This window comes from Dipodomys ordii, unplaced genomic scaffold (genome assembly GCF_000151885.1).
Source record: "Dipodomys ordii isolate 6190 unplaced genomic scaffold, Dord_2.0 Scaffold35, whole genome shotgun sequence".
NCBI classification, from domain to species: Eukaryota; Metazoa; Chordata; class Mammalia; order Rodentia; family Heteromyidae; genus Dipodomys; species Dipodomys ordii.
Window position 1 is genome coordinate 1,573,082 of NW_012267251.1, and position 13,081 is coordinate 1,586,162.

General features: G+C 52.7%; 1 protein-coding gene across 1 annotated transcript in view; it reads right to left on the minus strand.

Annotated features, from left to right (window-relative positions):
- Kif26b (kinesin family member 26B) overlaps positions 1 to 13,081 on the minus strand; it is a 182,968-nt gene that overhangs the window by 13,023 nt on the left and 156,864 nt on the right. The gene's annotated exons all lie outside the window — the stretch shown is intronic.

Sequence of the window (13,081 nt, forward strand, 5' to 3'; positions counted from 1 at the left end):
CCCGCTCTGCGCCAGCCAGCGGCGGCACTTCCACTCCAAGTGTCCTCCATCCAGGCGGGGTCCCCAGCCCCAGGGCTGCGGTCCCATTCCCTGTCATGCTGGTGTGTGCGTGCGAGGCGTTTGCAATGCTGTACGGGGGCCGTCCTCATGTCCATGTCCCCCACTGAACCCCCTGGGGAGATCCCGTCCAGCTCAGAGACCCCACGGAAGAGAATGCGCCACCCCCCGACCCGCAGGCAGCCTCCAGGAGGGGGCTGAAGCTCCTCCTCATCTGGGATCCATTAAGGTGCCTTTTGCGGGAAGCTGGGCTGAAGTCCCAGCGCTGGCAAATGCTCCAATATACCCGGGCTTTTCCTCAGCAAATAACCAGAGACAAAAGCGGTGGAAGGCTCGGGGCTGGCGCCAAGTCCTTCTTATAGTGTCTGCCAGAGCAGCACTCGGCTGGGGGTAGGGGGTGAGCGGGGCCTGGCGAGACTCCACCCAGGCGGTGAGGGCATTGCTGAGCCCTGGGCCGTGTCTCCAGGACGGGAGGGGAGGTGCTTTCCATCAGGCTCCTGGCTGGCTGTTCCAGGTACTTCCGCCATCTCAGATCCCAGGAACTGTCAGGGAGGAGTCCCATGAATCGCTGGGCAGTTCTGCCAGCAGATCGATGTGTCGCCTTGCTCTGAGTCTCTGTTAGAGCTACCTGTGTTAGTATCTGGTCTTCTAATGGATGAAGGCGCTTTGGGGGTTTAAGAGCTCCATGGCACAAGCGCACACTCCTTTGGCCATCGGGCTCTGGTGTGTCTTTCCTCAGATGGCTAGCATCTTCGTGAGCCCGTGTTCCCGTGGCGGCTTCTTTTGGTGTTGTGGCTGTGGCCTGCGTGCCCGCCCACGTGGTGCCCTCCCGCGTGGCCTCACATCAGACCAGCAGCCTCCCCTCCCTGCCTCTGCAGGCGTCAGATCCAGGTACAGGTCCTGCAACACAGAGTTCGTGGCACAGGGCACACGCACATACAGGCTTGTTCGATGATGACGTGTGCTCCTCCCCAGTGGCTTCCAGTGCATTGACCTTCTGTGGACAGTCAAGGTCAGGACCAGGCTCCCCTGCCCCCCCCCCCCAGTCTCTGGTCCTAACCAACAGCCTTCCCTCCTCAGGTGACGATGTTGACATGGTTTGAGGAGCAGGAAGGACCCCAGTCACCAGCATGGGCCTGGAGTGATTTTCCCGACGGACCACACACAGGCCCACTCTGGTCTGACCCACTTGTTAGACAGTCAGCTGTCAGTCCGGAAGGACTTGCCCTGTCCCATAGAGAACGTAGATGGAACTCACACAGTGGCTTCAGCCTGGCGCTGGGCTGGCGCTGTGTGGGGTGGCTGGACGGAGCGGTCTCCCTGGACTCCTGGGAGGGCCGTGGACCTCAGCGCCGCCCGAAGCCACATGCGCCCCCTTCTGGTGAAGCTATGTAATGATATAATATAGGCAGAAGCAATTTCTTCCAGTACATTTAGACCTGTCACCAGTCTGAAGAGGTCTTCCTATAAATGTTTCTACAAATACCCAGTGGATAAACTCTCCATTGAAGGAAGTGTTTCCCTCCCTGCATGCCTAACTACACGTGCTATGGGGTCATCTTTCCTGTTCTGCACAGCAGATGCCACCACCACGGGCTGGGAAGCACTCCTCACTGGGCACGCAGGCATTCCTGCACCCTGACAAGACTCGCCCAGCCTCCCAGAGCACCCTACAGACAAGTCATGGCCTGCTTGGGCCTCACAGCTCGGTCTCTAGGGTAGCTCCCAGAAGGCTCATACCAAGGGTGCCATCGTCTTCCCTTGAAGAAAACAGACCATAATGGCGGCCACAGAAGGACCATTAGCCCCACTGATGTGCCAGTGAACAACAACAAAACAAACCCACAGGCTTTGAAGTTCGTGGTAAACTGTAATTATTAAAAACAAAGCTTGCAAAGGGGAGAGCTCGAAAATATGGACATCAGGAGCTCCAAATGCATGAAAGATTAACGCGTGAAGTTCTGTAATTTTGCTCTGGGGAATGACAGGAAAAGACATTTTGAAAACTTAACCCATGCTATTCGTCCTGACTTGAAAAACTTATTCTACTGAGCTTGGCCTGGGCTGTGGAGCACGTAAATTTGTAATTATTTTCAACCACACTGTGATACTCAACCAACAGGGATGGAAACCGCAGTTACCAAAACGAGCAGATCAATGCCACCTGTGAACACACACACGCACGCACGCACACACACACGCACGCACGCACACACGCACGCACGCACGCACACACACACAAAATCTGAGGTCAGCCCAGGCTCTTGCACCTTTCCCCTTCCCTAAAAAGAAAGGTAGCAGAGCAATGTCTCAAAGACCGAGCCATGCATGGTGACACTTCTCCCAGCGACGTGGACGCAGAGACAGGAAAATGGATGGCACGGGACTATCTAAGAAATAATACCCCTGGCACGTTATTTGCATGAGTCAGCTTCTGATCACCATGACAACACATGTGAGATAATCGGCTTAGAGGGAGGGAAGGTTTTGGTTCAACAGAGGTCTCAGTCCCTGGCTGCTCCCTGAGTTGCCTTCGGCCTCAGTAAGGCAGCACATGGTGGCAGGCGGGTGGAGGAACAAGGTGACTCAACTCACGGTGGCCAGGAAGTAGAGAGGAGGAAGAGGCTGGGGTCTGACGCCGCCCCCCCAGGCCACATGCAGTGACCTAACTTGCCCCCGAGGCCCCATACCGGAGGGCTTCTGCAGCCAGGGACACAGCCTGTGGCCCAGCCCCGTGGGGCACCCTTGGGATGCAAACCATGGCAGCACTAGACCAGGTCGAATAACTACTCTGCTTATTCATTTTAACGTTCAGATAAGCAGCAGGGAATTCTTAACTTTTTCATTTGATTTGCAGACATTTTCCTGTTTGCAAAAAAATGTTTTATGTTTGAAAGTAAAATTTGAATACAATGATTTTTATAGGTTCACCAACACAAGTGGATTTTCTCAATCTACTTGTCTTTCAAAGCACTAAATAATGTTAAATATCCTTTTTCATTCTCAAGAGTTTTGACACGTAACATAAATTATACAATCCCCCTTGTAATTTAGAAGGAGGAAGAGATGTGTAACAGTAAAAGAAAAACGGCAAAGGAACAATATGATAAGCTATGTACTTAGAAAGACCTTCTTGCCATGAACAATTAAACATGGTGGGATAATACTTGTTAAACAATATTAAATGTATTGTTGAACTTGTAGAAGATTAAGGAATTCTTAGGCAAAAAAAGAAAAGCAAGTAAAGTTGGGAATTCAAAGAAGACAATAGGAAAATTTGCTTTCACACTAAAACATCTGCCATCTTAGCTTAGCATTTGTAGGGCCTAAGAAGCCCCTGGAAGCAGAAGACAGCCCAAAATACATGGAGATTTTATTACATCAACTTCTCTCCAACATCTCACATATTGAAGCCATGTCTGGAAAAACAGCACTGAACAGGGGTACGAAATTGTCCTAAGAATTTGGAGCCTCCATCTGAATTACATGCAGGTTTGCAGTCTTCATTCTCAATGTCTGGGTGGTCTGAAATGCTTCAAGCTGATAATACAATTTAGACTGTCCTTAACTTGCACCTAGGAGAGGTAAATACGCCGCTCTGTGAAGGAAGTCATCTGTATCCTGGGTCTCACAAACAAAAGCCAGCGCAAGAGAGTGGCCCCAGACAAAAATAAACACACAAAGAAACTAGGCTCCACAAGAAGGAGGCGGCAGGAACCCCAGATGGCAGACTGGGATGTGCAGACTGCAAATAAACAGTTTATTAACATACATAAGGAAATTAAGACATTCAGAGCATCAAATGACAACAACAAAATGCTTAGGAATGACCAGTTTCTGCTTCTGGCCCTGTTTAAAAAACAGAAATTGTAATTACTCTGTGAACCTAAACACCGGAAAAACTGAACAAAATGTAAGAAAAGTAAAGGGTTTTGGATCCCAGGTAAGGAGCAGCAGCAGGAAATACCCTTGAGAGAGACACAAGTCAATTCTGTAAGTGTTGACAGCTTCCAGTCCTCCAAGGGGCGATGTCACCCACAGAATCCAGTCCTCTCACTGAGATGTGGGGTCAAAGGTCAAGTCAGCTAGAATTCAGCGGCACCCTGCCAGGCGCCCAGAGCCACAAGTCCTGCCATTTCCTCCACCTCCTCGAGATTCTACCCCTTCCCAACAGTGCTTCCTAGCGACCAGGCCTGGGACCCCTGGCCGCTGGGGAACATTTGACTCCTAAACTAGAGCAAAGAGCCATGGAATAAACCCTTAAAGAGGTCCTTAGAGTCAAACAAGGCATGAGCGGGAAGTTATACAGAGTTTCAAAGTTAACAGACTAATGTAACTTTCCATCTTCAATGAGTAGAGGAAAGACACTGGATTGTTTCATTAGATCCATCAGTGTTTAGATAAAATTCACCAGCTGGTTTAAAAAATATCTCAGAAATTCATCAAGAAAAGAGAAAAAGCATTTGGTGGTCTCCTTCTATAAAAGGAAAACCACAGTCACGAGAATTAATAATCTACAGGCAAGCACATCACAATTAGGGAGGAGTTACAGGGCAGAAGGGCCAAGGGGAGATTATGATGATGATTCCTTTGATGTAACAATCAGAAACGATGGAACTACAGAAGAGACCTTTTAGGGACAGACACGCCCTTAGGTGCTCAGATGCAGCCGAGCAGCCCGGCTGAGGCTTCCAGAGGCTTCCAGAGACCCGGAGCAGCCGGAGGCCCACGGGGTTCCCTCTGTGACCTCCTGGCCAGGATGGTGTGCAGGCCACGCCCACAATTACAGTATGGGGGCAAACAAGTGAAACTGGCCCAGCGAGAAGGCGCTGAAGGCCAGTACAGGGTTGCAGCGCGACTGACTGAACCGAGTGGAGAGAGGCTGTGGTGCTCGGTAGTCTCTACACCGAGACTCTATGCTCAGGAAGCCGGTGTGTGCTCCAGCCGCGGCTCCATCCTGTGTTGAGTAAGAAAGCCGTTTTGGATTATTTAGGGCTAGAGAAGGAGGTGGCATTAGCTTTGCTGGGGTTTTTGTTGTTGTTGTTTTGTGGTTTTATGATACTGGGGTCTCAGCTCAGGGCCTTGTGTTTGCCAGGCAAGTGCTCTACCTTGTAAATCATCCTACCACTGTGGCCTGTGTTTTGCTTTTGCTGTGTTGCATTTATACCCAAGCCAGCCTGGACGGTGATTTTGGACGCGTCCCCCGTGGCTGGGATGACAGGCGTGTAACACGCTGCCCAACTTTCATTGGCTGAGATGGGATCTTGTGAACCTTTGGCCCAGGCTGGCCTCGAACTGTGATCCTTCTGACTCCACCTCCTGAGTAGCTAGGATTGCAGGAGTGAGCCACCTTGCCCAGAGCAGATTTGTATCTTACAGGGGGCATTACGTCAGCTGCCGGCTGCGTGTGACACAGTCGACACCAAAGCCTTGAGGGCTAAGAATACTGAGGCGGCAGCGGACGTGGCCTGCACCTTTGTGCAGGAAACCCCAGCACCCGTCCTTCCTGTCAGGTGGGCATGCCACTGCAGCACGCTCTCGTGGGAGAAGCCAGCCATGCGGAGGGGCTTGCGGGAAGGAGGGGACACATTGATGTCAGGGCACGTACTTTGGAACTGTGCACTTATAAAATATAAAAATACAAAAGTTGATCTCATGGTCCGTCTAGAGAAGTGGCAGTGAGGACCAAACTACACAGCGACAGTGTGGTAGGCGCCCTAAAAGACAAAAGTCCCTCAGAGTCTACGGCTCTTCCACTGGGGCACAGACCCAAGATAGCCATCTCCACTCATGATAACCTCTCCACCCAGACACAGACTCACGATAACGGCTCCACAAAGCCACAGACACAGACTCGTGATAACATCTACACACACACACACACACACACACACACACTCCAGAACATCACAGACACAGACTCCAGCTAACACTTCCACACAGACACAGACTTGTGATAACATCTCTACATAGACACAGACTCATGATAACATCTCCACACACACACACACACACACACACATACACACACACACACACACACATGATAACATCACAGACACAGACTCGAGCTAACACGTCCATACAGACACAGACTCATGATAGCATCTCCACACAGACAGACTTGATAACATCACTGACACAGACTAGTGCTAAAGTCTCCACACCGACACAGACAGCTTAACATCACGGACACAGACTCCTGATAACCATCTCCACATACAGTCTCAAGATAACCACTCCCACATGGACTCGTGATAACATCTCTAAATAGACTCAGGCTCCTGATAACCATCTTTACCTCTTTAGTACTCTCTTTATTACATCAAAATGAAAACCAGCACTATTTATTTTAGTTAAAGAGTACCTGGGTAGTACATTAAACAATTTGGTACTTAACTGCTCCATAAATGTAACAATTCAAAACAGTTCAATTACACACAGGATGAATTATCACCCCATTTGCATGGACAAAAAAAATATTAATGCTCAATTGAGCCTGAGCCAGTTTCAAAACAGGTGAGAATTTATGGTTGAATGCTCTGATTGAAGCTCAATTAATGTTCAAGACACCTTTTTTTCTTTTTAAGAAAATGAATGAGGCCCCAGCATTTGTCTGCTCCAACCTTTGCAAAGCCTGAATTAAAGCTCCCTCGCCTAACCACGGAGCCCTGGGGCACGCGGGCATGCGGCTGTCAGTGAGATGGCGTGGGGCAGCCCACCACCTTTCTCCTTCAGCTGTTTCCTTTCAAGTAGCCACGGGACTTGTGGTGTGATGATTAGTGATCATTCACGCTAGCCACTGGCTGCGCACGGCTCCGCAGTGATCGCAACGGTGCCCGGAGACCCTCCGTCAGTGTGGTGTGCGCAGAGCCACTGTGAACAGCTGGGTGCCTAAAGGTGGGACTTGGGGACTTGGGGGAGCAGTCAGGGGAGAGAAGCAGCGGATGAGAGGCTGCAGAGGCCCCTGCACAGGACGCAGGACGCCTCGCCCACCTTTCCTTCCCTGGTGTGGGCAGCGGGCCGGCGTGTGGATGGCCAGGTTCAATGTACTGCATTCCCAGCCGGCTTGCCTGTTACAGGGGCCTAATGAGTGTTTCTGAATCTATGAGCAATGGAAAATAATAAACTGGTACAAGCTCTTGTGTCTGCTCCCCATTTTCCCAGGTATTTCCTGCAAGTTCTGTAGATTCCATCAGACTCCTGAGATGAGTCCTTCCAAAGCCTCAGCCAGCCGGGCACTGTGGCTCACGCTTGAAATCCTAGCTATTCAGGAGGCTGAGGATCCCAGCTCCAAAACCAGCCTGGACTGACAAATCTGAGAGACTCTTACTTCCGATGAAGCAGAATAAAGAACTGGAAGTAGAACGCTGTCTCAAGGAGTAGGGAGTTAGCCTTGCATGGTAAAAGTTAGGGGAGAGCTTGAAGCGGCCCTGGCCACGTGCATACTCCCTGCTAATCACGCACCGCCAAGGCCCATGAATGAAGGGACTTCGATTTTAGGAACAAGTGGCATCTAAAGTGAAGGGTGAAATTCAGATTATAGTCAGCCCTGAACATCTCACTGAAGAAAGGCCATACCCTATTAGATCCAACCCAGACATGTTTCTATTTAACCTGAGCACTAGGAGACACGCTGCACTTGCAAGGCAAGACTGTATTCTATGAAAAATCTCCATCATGTCCCAGATGCAATACAGACACATCTGGGGGCTCGGCAGCACCCCGACCTTCAGCTCATGCATAGGCCCAAAGGGTGAGGCTGAGCCTCTCCATCGGGACTGCTCCTTTTCTGTGTGCTGAGCATGCGTGCGCAGGAGGCGGCCTCCACGTGCCAGGCACAGACTCTCAACGAGCAAACGCAGGCGGGTCCACCTTCATAAAGCGAAGCTGTAACCGACTCGGCAGTTACAAGTCAAAGACTGATTCAAAGGATACAGCACTGCCAGACCCATCCACATTGTGCAGTGTGGGTATGGGTTTTGGGGGACACTTCTTAGAGGGGCTCACAGAGATCAGACGGCTGGGACGGACCGTATTTCTGGGCTGATCAGTCTGGGGTGAGTCTGTCACATGCAGAGGCAGCTTGGATCTGAGGGGGAGGAGGGGTGACTGCAGGGGAGGTGCAGGCCCCACCAGCCTGGTCACTTCTGTGTGACTTCTGAGTGGCAGGCACAAGGGGTCTCACAGCCAGAGACAGCACACGGGGCCAGGCAGGTCCCGCCGGAGGGCTGTGGGACCACCGGAGCCTGCCCCGGCCTCCTCCCCCGGCCCGGCACCACGTCCGGCCCTGGGAAGTGGGGGAGAGACGTCCCTTTCCCGTTCCCTCCTGCAGCCCACGCGCCCCACACCACGTGAGCCCAGCACAATCCCACTCTGCGACAGCTGACATTGCCTGGAGGTGGTTGCTGCGTGAATGCCAAAGCTGGACCCTCCTCAGCCTGCTCAGCTGTCTTCTTGCTGTCTCTTTACTCACAGGAGGAAAAGGGTCTGACTACTAGGGCAGGGGAGGGGGGGCAGTGGAGCTGGTGAGGCCCAACTCTGTCTGTCTGTCTGTCTCCATGCTCTCTCCTTCCTGGAAGAGCGTGGCCATCTGGGGAAGGGATGTCTCTGTGGCCTGTTTCTGCTCTTGAGTCCTGGGGTCTTCGTTTGTGGAGGAGCAGCAGGAGACCCCTGCTGAGAGGGGATTGAGGAGGAGGGGCTGTAATTCCCAGGCATGCTCTAGTATTTATTTGACAGTTGGCTTAGACTCCAACGGGAAGACAACCAATTCGTAACCTCAGCCATTGGCCCTACACAAAGATAAACCTCCAAAGCCAAAAGCCAAATGGAGAAGACTGATTCCTATCCAGTCCTCAGACCATCACATCTTGTTATCCAACAGGGACTAGCGTATGGACGGAGGCAAAGAGAGGCCTACTGGCCTGGCGGCCTGAGGGTCTGACTGGGGGCCTAATATTCAGCTCCCAGCCCGGGTGAAGAACACTGGGAACGAGAAGGACGACGCTGTGGGCCTCCGCGCGCCCCCCTCAGCCCAGCGCTGCGGCCCTGCACACCCCCACCCTGCCACGCCGCGCCGCGCCGCACTGATGACTGCACACAGGGCCCTGGAGTTCATTTACTGAGTTCACAGACTGACACTTGCTGCCTGCACGGTTAGGAAAACAATAGCCATCTCTGGAAATGTCCATAATTAACTAGGAAAATGCCACTGTCCAGGAAAGCAAGTGGCCAAGAGGGAGGTAAAAGAAGAGGGTGCTACAGATCTCATAAAGGGGGGCTCTCTGGGTCCCTGGGATGTTCTGGGCTTGCTGTCTGCATCTCGGTGGTCAAATGTATAAAATGAGTGGGTTTTTTTAAAGTGGCAACACTAAGAATTTTCATGGCTGTAGTTGCCTGGCAACTGGAGATTGTAGTTATTTTATTTCTACACAGGGATTGCTATAAACTGGTATCTGGAGTTCGTGCAAATAGTTCTCAGTTGATGTTCTCCCTATAAATTGGGAGGAGATAATCCAGCTTTAACGCACATTTAAAGGAGGCTAAGTAGGCATCTGTGTGTGTCACACGCACAGATTCTTACACAGAGCACCTTCTCATTTCATGCTATCTTAAGTCAATCTGGAGAGCTGATAATATTCCTTTGCATTTTTCTGGCGAGTATCTATTTAATTTCATGGTACGTGTCATTTCCATTCAGGTCTAGAGGACAGGTCCCTCGGGCTGGGGCCGGATGTAGCTGACCACCTTGAGTCACATTCTCCAGCTCACGCATGCTGTGGGTTTCCGGTTCTGAGAAAGCAGGCGACACTGACTTCATGGGTGTGTGGAGGGCGCGTCTGGCGAGGCGGGGGGTGTCCCGGGCCTGGGTGCCCATACCCCACTGCCTCGCACCTCCTGTGGAAAAGCTGCCTCTGTAGGCATCATCCCATGTCCTCGGAGGCACTGGCTTGAACACTGTGTCTTTTTTCTTTCTTTTTCTTTTTTTGTCAGCTGTGGGGCTTGAACTCTGGGCCTGGGCACTGTCCCTCAGCTCTTCAGCTCAAGGCAAGTGCTCTACCACTTGAGACATAGTGCCACTTCTGGTGTTCTGGTGGTTTATTGGAGATATGAGTTTTGTGGACTTTCCTGCCCAGGCTGGCTTTGAACCTCGATCCTCAGATCCCAGTCTCCTGAGTAGCTAGGATGACAGGTGTGAGCCACCAACGCCCAGCTTGAACATGTGTTTCTAGAGCTGTCTCCTGGCCCTAGTGATCTACTGTGCTTAGACATGAGTACCTTCTTAAAACCAGTGCTGGATCCTGACCCCACAGAAGGGGCTCAGGAAGCAGGTGACCCATTACTGACAGACTGGGCGTCCTGGGTGCCCAGGGGAACTGAGGCTGTGGAAGTAGACGCAAACGCCGCTGCAGTGTCCCTTGCAGCCCAAAGCCAGCGTGCAGCAGACCTTCCCAGGCCCAGCCCACTGTCCTGCAGCGATTCCACTGCGGGGGGGGGGGGGCGTGAGGGTCCGCACAGCTGCCCAGGCCTCAAACTCACCGACCACCAGTGAGATGTCTGAACCAGCCGAGAGCAGGTCATGGTGTGTATCCTGGCCACACCCACGGAGGGGGAGATCCGTCACAGGTGGCCGTGTAGAGCTTTGTTCCACCAGCCTGGGGAGAGCATCGCAGACACATGCAGCACAGGGGGGTGGGGCACAGGACAATTTTCCATGCACTCTTATACCTGGGAGCCAGGCCAGCAGCAGATATCTGTTGCCTAGAAGCAGAGTGCACATATCCTGCTGATAAATAAGAAACAGCCTTGAGCTCGGCTCAGGCCTGCGCACTGCAGACACGCATTTCTTAGATCACAAAGCGGTTAGGTTGCCTTTCAGGAAGAGCTTAGAGTCCACTCCAGGGTAGCTGCAACCAGCTTCTCATGAACAAACGCGGAAGCCTTGAGTTCGCAGGGCAATGATCTCTCTCTCTCACACACACACACACAGACATACACACATACGCTCAAGCTCAAATTCCCCCCTGCAAAATGTTAAACCCCCAGAAAAGAGGCCCTCGACCTGCCTGGAGGCGTGGTGACTGTCCACGCCTGTACAAAACATCCTCACCATACTTCCCCCTCCCATCCCCCCCCCCCCCCCCGGCTGCCCCGCCCCCCGCCGCTGCCTCGCCAGCCGCAGGCAGACTTGAGTGGTTTTTATTTTCTTGTCTCTGAGGGTCTGCCCTCAATAAGCATCTTTCTCTTGCAAAGACACCCGGCAGCCAGGCTTGTCTTCGACCTGGTCTGGCAGCGTGCCCTGGCTCCAGCAGACTGTGGGGCCTCTTAAAGTGATCGTGTCTCCAAGTGAAAAGGAACACTCCTGGGACTAGTCCTAGTCCGCCCTGTGGAGGGCGTTTCCAGAGGGTTTGTACCCTTGACCAGACAGCACCTCCTGGGGAAGGAGCTGGGCTGGGGCAGAGGCGCTCGGAGAAGCCAGCGAGGAGCGGGGCCCTGAGGAAACCAACTCCAGGTGCTAAGACACCCAGCATCTTATTGCCAAGAAGCAAATGACTCTAATGAATGAGCCTGGAAGGAACTTTGCAAGTAGGCCGTCAAAAGGCTCAAAGCCGGGGCAGACTTCCCTGGGCACAAAGTATGGCGAAGTGGGCAAGCTGCAAAGGCATGTAGCCTGTTGGTACAGAATGGAGAAGGCACTGGGGGGCCTGTCACCAGCGGGCCTGCCCCGCAAGCCGTGCTGACTGGTGTCGCCGTTGGCGACCACTGGCCCGGGGACTGGTGAGATGCGCCGCCCTGCGCCCGCGACTGTCCTCTGCAACACAATACCATTTGCAGAGGAAAAACAACTCCACTGCATCTAGGAGCCATGGGAACACCAGGATGGATAATGAATCCAAACTCACCTTCCGGCTTGTTCCCATGACAAATTGTCTGGCTCAGTGATGAAGGGAAATGAAGGCAGGCCACGCCCCCTCTGTGCACCCCGTTAATTTTCCAGAAGCAAGCCCAGGAGCACAGGCTGGGAGCACAGGGTCGTCCAGGAGAACAGATGACAGGAGGTTTCTGTGTTCTGAGGGCCGGGGGAGGTAAGGAATACGGAGTGTGGTTTTCTGATTTTTCCTGCGAGTGAACCACACAAGAAGGAATGGCACAGGGCTAGAATGCCCTCCCCCCAAGGAGCCACGGCCAAGACGAGGCTTGACCAGGTGTTTCGTGTGCTGGTGAGACGCTGCACGGTGTGGCTGTGGAGCAAGGAGAAGCCCATCAGCAGATCCAGACCACCCTGCTGCGCCAAATATCCCTGCTGGGCGGAGCATGGGCGCCAACAACTACAGAGCTGGTCGAAGGGGCGGGCGCCATGTGGACAAGCCTCCAGGCTCTCCAAGCCTGGGCGGGCTGGCTCGGTGGACCCTCCCGCCGCCTGGCCGGGGTCGCAGGAAATCCTCATCTTACCTTTCTTGCTCTGAGAAAGGATAGTTTCTAGTTGGTGAATCACTTAAAAAAAAAAAAAAACTTTTGTGCCAATAGTGGGGCTTGAACTCAGGGCTTGGGTGCTGTCTCTTAGCTTTTTTACTCAAGGATCACACACTGCCACTTGTGCCACAGGTCCGCCTTCAACTTTTTGCTGGTCAATTGGAGATAAGAGTCTCAAGGATTTTCCTGCCAGGGCTGGCTTCGGATCTCACCTCGATCCTCAGACCTGTCTCCAGATAGCTAGGATCTCCGGTGTGAGCCACCACGCCTGGTTTCATCAACCACTTTTCAGTGTTGATGCAGATGTCATATATTGAGTGTTCACTGCAGCTGAGAATCTGATCGTAGGCTACAGGGAAGATCTTGCACAACATGGTGGCCGTCAGGGGCAGTGAGATGGTGGAACGGGAGCACTGGCCAAGGAGCGCAGCTAGCCGTCAGGTCTCTGTGCTCTCTGGCTCTGAGCAGTGGGCAGCCTTGTAAGCTTGTGGTACATTGTGAAGGGCGGGGTCTAGGTAGCTGTGTAGAGCCCTCCCCCCGCCCCCGCAGG